At 43.8% G+C, this 8,411-nt stretch overlaps 1 long non-coding RNA gene across 1 annotated transcript; it reads left to right on the top strand.

Moving 5' to 3' along the window:
• The first annotated feature begins 4,320 nt into the window (after positions 1–4,320).
• Positions 4,321–7,061, top strand: LOC120969632 (uncharacterized). Its single transcript, XR_005763958.3, has 2 exons — positions 4,321–5,859; positions 5,999–7,061. It is a non-coding gene; the product is annotated as an uncharacterized lncRNA (long non-coding RNA).
• The last annotated feature ends 1,350 nt before the right edge of the window (positions 7,062–8,411 follow it).

The following is an 8,411-nucleotide window of genomic DNA, read 5'->3' as shown; positions in this document are numbered from 1 at the left end:
GCGTTCTTTGGCCAAAAGATGACCGAAGAATGGTCTTCGGCCAGAGCAAAGCTGAGAACAGCTCTTCAGCTGCGCCTGTTTTCGGCCATTAGGAGACCCAAGAGCCTACTTCGGCCTAGTGCTGACCGAAAAGTTGGTCTTTGTCCCAAAAGAGGCCGACATGGTCATAGTTTAGCAAATAAGACATTAGGTCATACAGTTTCCGAATTTGCTATAAAAATGTCTACAATTTTTTTTAAACTATGATATTTTTTATAGCAAATTCGGAAACTATATGACCTAAAGTGTTATTTGCAAAACTATGACCCCGTCGGCTTCTTTTAAGCCGAAGACCAACATTTCGGTCAGCACTAGGATGAAGTAGGCTTTTCGGTCTCCTAATAGACAAAGATAGGTGCAGCTAGGCCGAAGAGCTGTTTTCGGCTTTGCTCGGGCCGAAGACCACTCTTCGGCATCTTTTGGCCGAAGAGCTCATAAGCATATTGCACGGACGACCTGAATGTGTGCACACACGTTAGCTACACCGAGATTTGAGGCCAATGCATGTATTTAGTACGTGGGCAACTCGCCGGCTGGCTGGTTGTGTGCACGTATTCATATATATATACACGTGCTTGCCGGCTGGACTATATCGGGTACGTATACTGTACTGGTATTTTAGCCATTACTTCTCGGCCAGTACATGTGCACACGTTGGCGGCATGCGTGTATGCTAGTACGTATGCACCAAGTCCTGATGCATGCATTGCTATCTCGGTCTAGACGCATGCATTAGTCACCCATGAACCACATGCAATACCGATCATCCCTTCGATGCATCAGTCTAGCATGATATGTACGCTACGCATGCATCGATCGCCGGCCAGGCGCTCTTCGGCCAAAAGATGACCGAAGAATGGTTTTCGGCCAGAGCAAAGCCAACAACAGCTCTTCAGCTGCGCCTGTTTTCGGCCATTAGGAGACCGAAGAGCCTACTTCGGCCTAGTGCTGACCGAAAAGTTGGTCTTCGCCCTAAAAGAAGGCGACGGCGTCATAGTTTTGCAAATAATTCATTAGGTCATACAGTTTCCGAATTTGCTACAAAAATGTCACATTAGGTCATACAATTTCCGAATTTCCCATAAAAAATGTAACTATTTGCGATTTTGTTTGAAACTATGACATTTTTTATAGCAAATTCGGAAACTGTATGACCTAATGTGTTATTTGCAAAACTATGACGCCGTCGGCCTCTTTAAAGCCGAAGACCAACTTACAGAATTTTTTTGAAACTATGACATTTTTATAGCAAATTCAGAAACTATATGGCCTAATGTGTTATTTGCAAAACTATGACCCCGTCGGCCTCTTTCAGGCCGAAGACCAACTTTTCGGTCAGCACTATGCCGTATTACACTTTTCGGTCTCCTAATGGTCGAAGATAGGCGCAGCTAGGCCGAAGAGCTATTTTCGGCTTTGCTCAGGCCGATGACCACTCTTCGGCCATCTTTTGGCCAAAAGCTCATAAGCATACTGCAGCAGTCTGGCGTACGGCACGGACGACCTGAACGTGTGCACACACGTTAGCTGCACCGAGATTTGATGCCGATGCAGGTGTTTAGTAGATGGGCAACTAGCCGGCTGGCTGGTTGTGTGCACGTATTCATATGTATACGCGTGCTCGCCGGGCGAACTATATCGGGTACGTATACTGTACTTGTATTTCAGCCATTACTTCTCGGTCAGTAGATGTGCGCACGTTGGCGGCATGCGTGTGTGCTAGTACGTATGCACCAAATCTTGATGCATGCATTGCTATCTTGGTCCAGATGCATGCATTGCTATCTTGGTCCAGATGCATGCATTAGCCACACATGACCCATATGCAATACCGATCAGCCCTTCGATGCATCAGTGTAGCATCATATGTACGCTACACATTCATCGATCGCTGGCCAGGCGCTCTTCCGCCAAAAGATGACCGAAGAATGCTCTTCTGCCAGAGCAAAGCCAAAAATAGCTCTTCAGCTACGCCTGTTTTCGGCCATTAGGAGACCGAAGAGCCTACTTCGGCTTAGTGCTGTCCGAAAAGTTGGTCTTCGGCGTAAAAGAGGCCGACGGGGTCATAGTTTTGCAAATAACACATTAGCTCATACAGTTTCCGAATTTGCTATAAAGAATGTCATAGTTTCAAAAAAAATACCTTTTTATAGCAAATTCAGAAACTATCTGACCTAGAGTGTTATTTGCAAAACTATGACCTCGTCGTCCTCTTATAGACCCAAGACCAACTTTTCGGTCAGCACCATGCCCAAGAAGGCTTTTCGGTCTCCTAATGGCCGAAGATAGGCGGCGCTAGGCCGAAGAGCTGTTGTCGGCTTTGCTTAGGCCGAAGACCACTCTTCGGCCATCTTTTGGCCGAAGAGCTCATAAGCATACTGCAGCAGTCCAGCGTACAGCACAGACGACCTGAACGTGTGTGCACACGTTAGCTGCGCCGAGATTCGATGTCGATGCATGTGTTTAGTACGTGGGCAACTCGCCGGCTGGCTGGTTGTGTGCACGTATTCAAATATATACGCGTGCTTGCCGGCTGGACTATATCGGGTACGTATACTGTACTGGTATTTCAGCCATTACTTCTCGGCCAGTACATGTGCGCACGTTGGCGGGTATTTCAGCCATTACTTCTCGGCCAGTACATGTGCGCACGTTGGCGGCATGCGTGTGTCCTAGTATGTATGCACCAAGTCCTGATGCATGCATTGCTATCTCGGTCCAGATGCATGCATTAGCCACGCATGAACTACATGCAATACCGATCAGCCCTTGGATGCATCAGTCTAGCATCATATGTACGCTACGCATGCATCGATCGCTGGCCAGGCGCTCTTCGACCAAAAGATGACCGAAGAATGGTCTTAGGCCAGAGCAGAGCCGAAAACAGCTCTTCAGCTGCGCCTGTTTTTGGCCATTAGGAGATCGAAGAGCCTACTTCGGCCTAGTGCTGATCGAAAAGTTGGTCTTCGGCCTAAAAGAGGCCGACGGGGTCATAGTTTTGCAAATAACACATTAGGTCATACAGTTTCCGAATTTGCTATAAAAATGTCATAGTTTGGAAAAAATTCTTTTTATAGCAAATTCGGAAACTATATGACCTAAAGTGTTATTTGCAAAACTATGACCCCGTCGGCCTCTTTTAAGCCGAAGACCAATTTTTCGGTCAGCACTAGGCCGAAGTAGGCTTTTTGTCTCCTAATGGCCGAAGATAGGCGCAACTAGGCCGAAGAGCTGTTTTCGGCTTTGCTCAGGCCGAAGACCACTCTTCGGTCATCTTTTGGCCGAAGAGCTAATAAGCATACTGCAGCAGTCCGGCGTACAGCACGGACGACCTGAACGTGTGCACACACGTTAGCTGCACCAAGATTTGACGCCGATGCATGTGTTTAGTACGTGGGCAACTTGCCGGCTGGCTGGTTGTGTGCACGTATTCATATATATAAGCGTGCTTGCCGGCTGGACTATATCAGGTACGTATACGGTACTGGTATTTCAGCCATTACTTCTCGGCCAGTACATCACTACCAGAAACTGTAATATTTCTGTGGGTCGACTAATTTTACTGTCGGGCCCGCAACTAGCCCACAGGAAAAAGAATTGGGCTGTCGGTCGCCTCCTGCACGCCAGGGATATGTCCAATATTTGTGTGGGCTGAGTAAGGACCGATAGGAATACAAGTTTCGGCCCACCTGCGAAACATTAGGGCGTGAAAAAAATTCAGGCCCGCGCTTCTGGAAACTACGCCCCGCCATGGCCCTCTTTTCTCGCCCGTCATCGACGCCCAAATCCAACACCCCAAATCTTATCCCTTCCTTCTCCGCCACCCAATCCCTCCCTTCCTTCGAGGCCTTCGACCACCATCCATGCCTTCCAAGGTCACCTGAGCGCCTCAGCCTGCTCTATGTTATGGATCTGTACCCGCCGGCCACCACCATCCATGGCTTCTCTGCTATTGGGACACGACGTTGTCCCATCTCCGTTCTGGACATCACCCTGCGACACCAATGCCTGGCCTGCTCCTCCACCACGGCCCTGCTCGGACCACGCCACCATCGACGCCACCGTTGAGAATCCACCCCAACTCGAGCAGTTCACCGGCGTCATTGAGGTACGTGACCTAAATTTCAAATCTTGGTTGTTTCCTGTTGATTGCATCTCCGGATCCCCAAATCTGGTGCAGCTCTAGGAATTCCCAAATTTGACCTCAGATCTGATCTACAGAACTATGGTTTGGATGCATAATAATCACCAAAACTGGTGCAGCTCCTTGGATCTCAAATCTCGTTCTGGATTTCAGCTATGTCTTTGAGGAAATTGCAACCATTTATTGTTGCTTTATTGTTACTTAAATTAGTATGGATTCAACAATACATATCCACAGGATCTGAAATTTTACTAAGAATGGGTGGGATACTTGGGGAGTTTCAATTAGTTCTCAAACTTTTAGTACAAATGGGTTGGATACAACTGTACAAATGGGTGGGATACTTTTAGTTCTCAAACTTATTGTTGTTTCAGCCTAAATGATAATTTTATTTCTATTTCAGTGTTTTTTTCATTGACTTACTGTACAACACCATAATAATTCAATCTCTATTTTTTCTGTCCATACATTTTGATTTTACCTGCTTTAAATATGTTGTCATTCAGGAAGCACTGAGCTGCTGCATTGGAAATACGAGGAACTGTGCAAGAAGCTGATATTCACTCGACGGCAAGAAATAGTCTCATATTTTTCTTCCAAGTAGTATGTACCATTCCCCACTTTGATACTTATGAACACCTATTTGGTATATCCTTTTCCTAGTTACAGTTCATCCAGAACAGGAGTAGGATTTATGGTTCATGATCCAACTAAAAGAGAGGTGTAATATCCTCTGCCCTTGACATGGTATGGTACATACTATTATTTCCCTACCTGTCTCCAAATTCATGTATTGATTAATTTTGATTCAAGTTTTCTATCTCGCAAGATCATGCTATCTTCAGTATGCTCAAGAACATCTGAATCATACCTAGACATTATATTTCAGAGTATTGACAATGAAACTGTACCAGGAAATGCCTATTACCAACAACTATGCTCAAGATATGAGTGCTCTGTTATAACTATTAACAAGACAAAGATATGCTCATGGGCTCCTATCATAGGCCATACTATATGTCATCTTAATTTAGTTACTCCTTTTACTACTTGCTTCTTGGAATTTCTTACTGTCTTATTATCTAGTACTTAACAATTCTTGTGTATTCCTCATATTTAAGCTCACAGTGTTCTTCCTTCTCCCTTAAGTTGTATTTTGTTTTCTTTCTTATATTAAAGATTGAACAATTGCAGTGCAAGAACACAATTGGTTCCTGCTGGAGAAGGTGTGAAATCTTGCCGAGTTGCACACAATCAATTAAAATAGTATATTTGTACATTGTCGGAACTAGTTGATTGTAGCTCTTAGTTGTACAAGGTGGATGCAAGTGCCTCGGTGCGATGACCTGTAGATATTGCGTTGCTCTGGAAATTATCAGTACATTGCATAGATGAATGGATGTCACTCCTTACATTGTTGTTCTGAACTTCTGTACTAATTTACTGAAGCATCAAGTAACAACTATCCTCTGTTTGGGGTCACCCCTTTCCCTAGTAGTGTTACATTCTATTTCCTTATGATTTTTTGATAGTCTTACTATGCAGTACAATAACAGTCTGTTCGCTAACTTGTTTGTCCATACCTTCTTATTTTAGTCTCTTTCATTATCTTAGGTTTTGGGAAGAATTAAATGAACATCATCAGTGCAACATAGAGGTTAAAGCAGGTGGTTGAGGTATCACTCAATTTCAAGAAATTGAATAAGATTCTTCCAAATTAAGTGGCACTATTCCCTTTCATATTTTGTTGTTCTATGCACGTGAACCTAGAAATTAAATATTGATCAACACCTGATCGATGTCTTATTTTTCTAGTTTGCAATTCATTCTTATTAGGAGCAAAATTCAAGATTGGGGATCTATGAGAGATGCAAGAGCCTCTAATCAAGGTATTTTTACTTTTGCTTTCACCATCATCCGCAAGTTTTATCAGGAATAATTGCCAGTCAAGTTTTCTCGCGTATATTAAAAACATATCATGCAATGTCCAGTGTGCCCAAGATCATGAGACCAACATTATTGAGCTAGTAGTTGCTATGTTCGTTTAATCTGAACACAACCTGTTTCTATTTCTGTAAGTGCATCTAGTGCCCCTTAGTGATTTTGGTGTATTGAAGACTTATAGGTTAAGGGACTAATGCGTTTGTGAGTGTACACAGATCTATAAGTCTATGAGGAATTAGATATTTACAGGAAATGTCGACCCCTAAAAATGAATATCTTCGACTGAAGATTTTGGTATTCCTGAAGACTTTCATGAAGACTTTGAAAGTGAAGAAATTGGTGTGACCGTGAAGACTTGATATTCATGCGAGGATTATGAAGCTTGAAGACTTTTTGTTTTCATAGTTTTGTTTTTCTCTTTCTTGAGTCATAGGAAACACCGTACTGTTAAAGGGGGTCGAGGAAATACTAAGGAAAAATTTCCAAGTGATGCTCAACTCAAAATCCTACACCTACCAATCCCTTCGAGTGAAGCCATTGGAAATCTCATACAGTTCAGTCATTTTCTTCAGTGACAGAGACGAAGTTCTTCTAGCCTCTGAGGAATTTGTTCTGACTTAGGAGTTAGGAATTCGCCAGTGCGGATTGCCTACACTGTGAGGAACATGATAGCCCTGAGGAATTTCATAGTCAAATTTCCAACCGTTGCTGTGCTATGCGCCAGCTGTCCCAAAATATCTTATCCACCTAACGGTCATATCATTGATGGGCATTTATGGCTTATCATGTCCGGTTGCTCCCTAGGCTATAAATAGCCACCCCCTACAACCACTAGCTGGTTAGCTGCTCCGGAAGAAACTAACACTTGTCAATTGAGAGCAACCCATCCTCTGAGGACTTTGAGTGAAAATCATCAAGTGAGGAAAAACCAAAACCCAAACACCTACAAACCCAAAGTGATTGAGCATCACTGAAGAGATTGATCCTGCGTGGATCTGACGCTTGTTACCTTTGAAGACTGTGCTTCTTCCAGACGGTTAGGCGTCATGGTCTGAGCATCCAAGAGGAATTGTGGATCGCCGTGTGACCAAGTTTGTGAAGGTTTGGAAGTCACCTGAAGATTTACCATGAGTGATTGGGCGAGGTCGGTGTGACCTTAGCTCAAGGGGAATACGGTGAGGACCGAGTGTCTTGGACTGCGTGTCCTTGACTAGGTGTCCGGGACTGTGTGTCCTCAGGTTTCAATACCTAGCCGCCCTAACCAGATGTACAACTGAGACAACAGTTGGAACTGGTCTACCAAATCATTGTCTTCACCAAGCTACTGGTTCTATTTTCCTCAACTCTTTCATTTCCTCATCACAGTACTGTGTATGTGTCATATCTGTGTTTGAAGACTTTGACTGAAGACTTTCTCAATTTCCTCAGTTCAATTTCTTCAGTCTGTTTGTCTTCATCTTGTGTATCCTGTGTTTACGCATTCCGTACTCTGTATTTTACTTTCATTTCATCATGATGAACATGCTTATGCTCTGTTATGATCGCTTCTGAGTACTTATTCCGCTGCAAATAGTTCTTCAGTTAGGAATTTCCTCACCCACAAATTCCTCAGTGAAGAATTCATAAAAATCGCCTATTCACCCCCCTCTAGTCGATATAACGCACTTTCAATTGGTATCAGAGCAAGGTACTCCCTTGTTCTGTGTGATTTTGGTTTAACCGCCTGGATTTTTAGTTATGTCGACCGCAGGTATGAAGAAAGTGACATGTCCCGTCTTTGACGGTCATGATTATCCCAAGTGGAAGGCCATGATGAGGAAGCGCCTCATGGCTATGAACAGCGAGCTTTGGACCGTCACTGAGATTAGTCTTACCGATCTATGCAAGACGGCGGACACTGATGATATTCGCAAGTTCACTCGACTTGACATCATGGCAAAGGATATCATTTGTTCCTGCCTATCCAGAGATGAATTCAGGCGCATTATGCATCTTTGCAATGCAAAGCTTATCTGGGACCGCATCTTTGACGTCTATGAAGGTCATCGAACTCGTCAAGATCCCTGGTTTGAGGATTTCAAGGAATCACTGAAAACGATGACTTTCGAACCTGAACCATCATCTTCTTCACTATGCCTCATGGCAAAAGGTGCCAAGGTAACCGAATGTTCCTCATCCGAGTATAGTGATGATGAATCTGATGATGATTGTGAACCTAGTTATACCAAGCTTGTTTGTATTGCCACTAAACAACAAGAGGCCTTGGAAAAGATTCAAAACATGC

The sequence above is a fragment of the Aegilops tauschii genome, chromosome 7, assembly GCF_002575655.3.
Source record: "Aegilops tauschii subsp. strangulata cultivar AL8/78 chromosome 7, Aet v6.0, whole genome shotgun sequence".
NCBI classification, from domain to species: domain Eukaryota; kingdom Viridiplantae; phylum Streptophyta; class Magnoliopsida; order Poales; family Poaceae; genus Aegilops; species Aegilops tauschii.
Note: the sequence above shows the minus strand (reverse complement) of the source record. Positions and strands in the feature narration are given on the sequence as shown.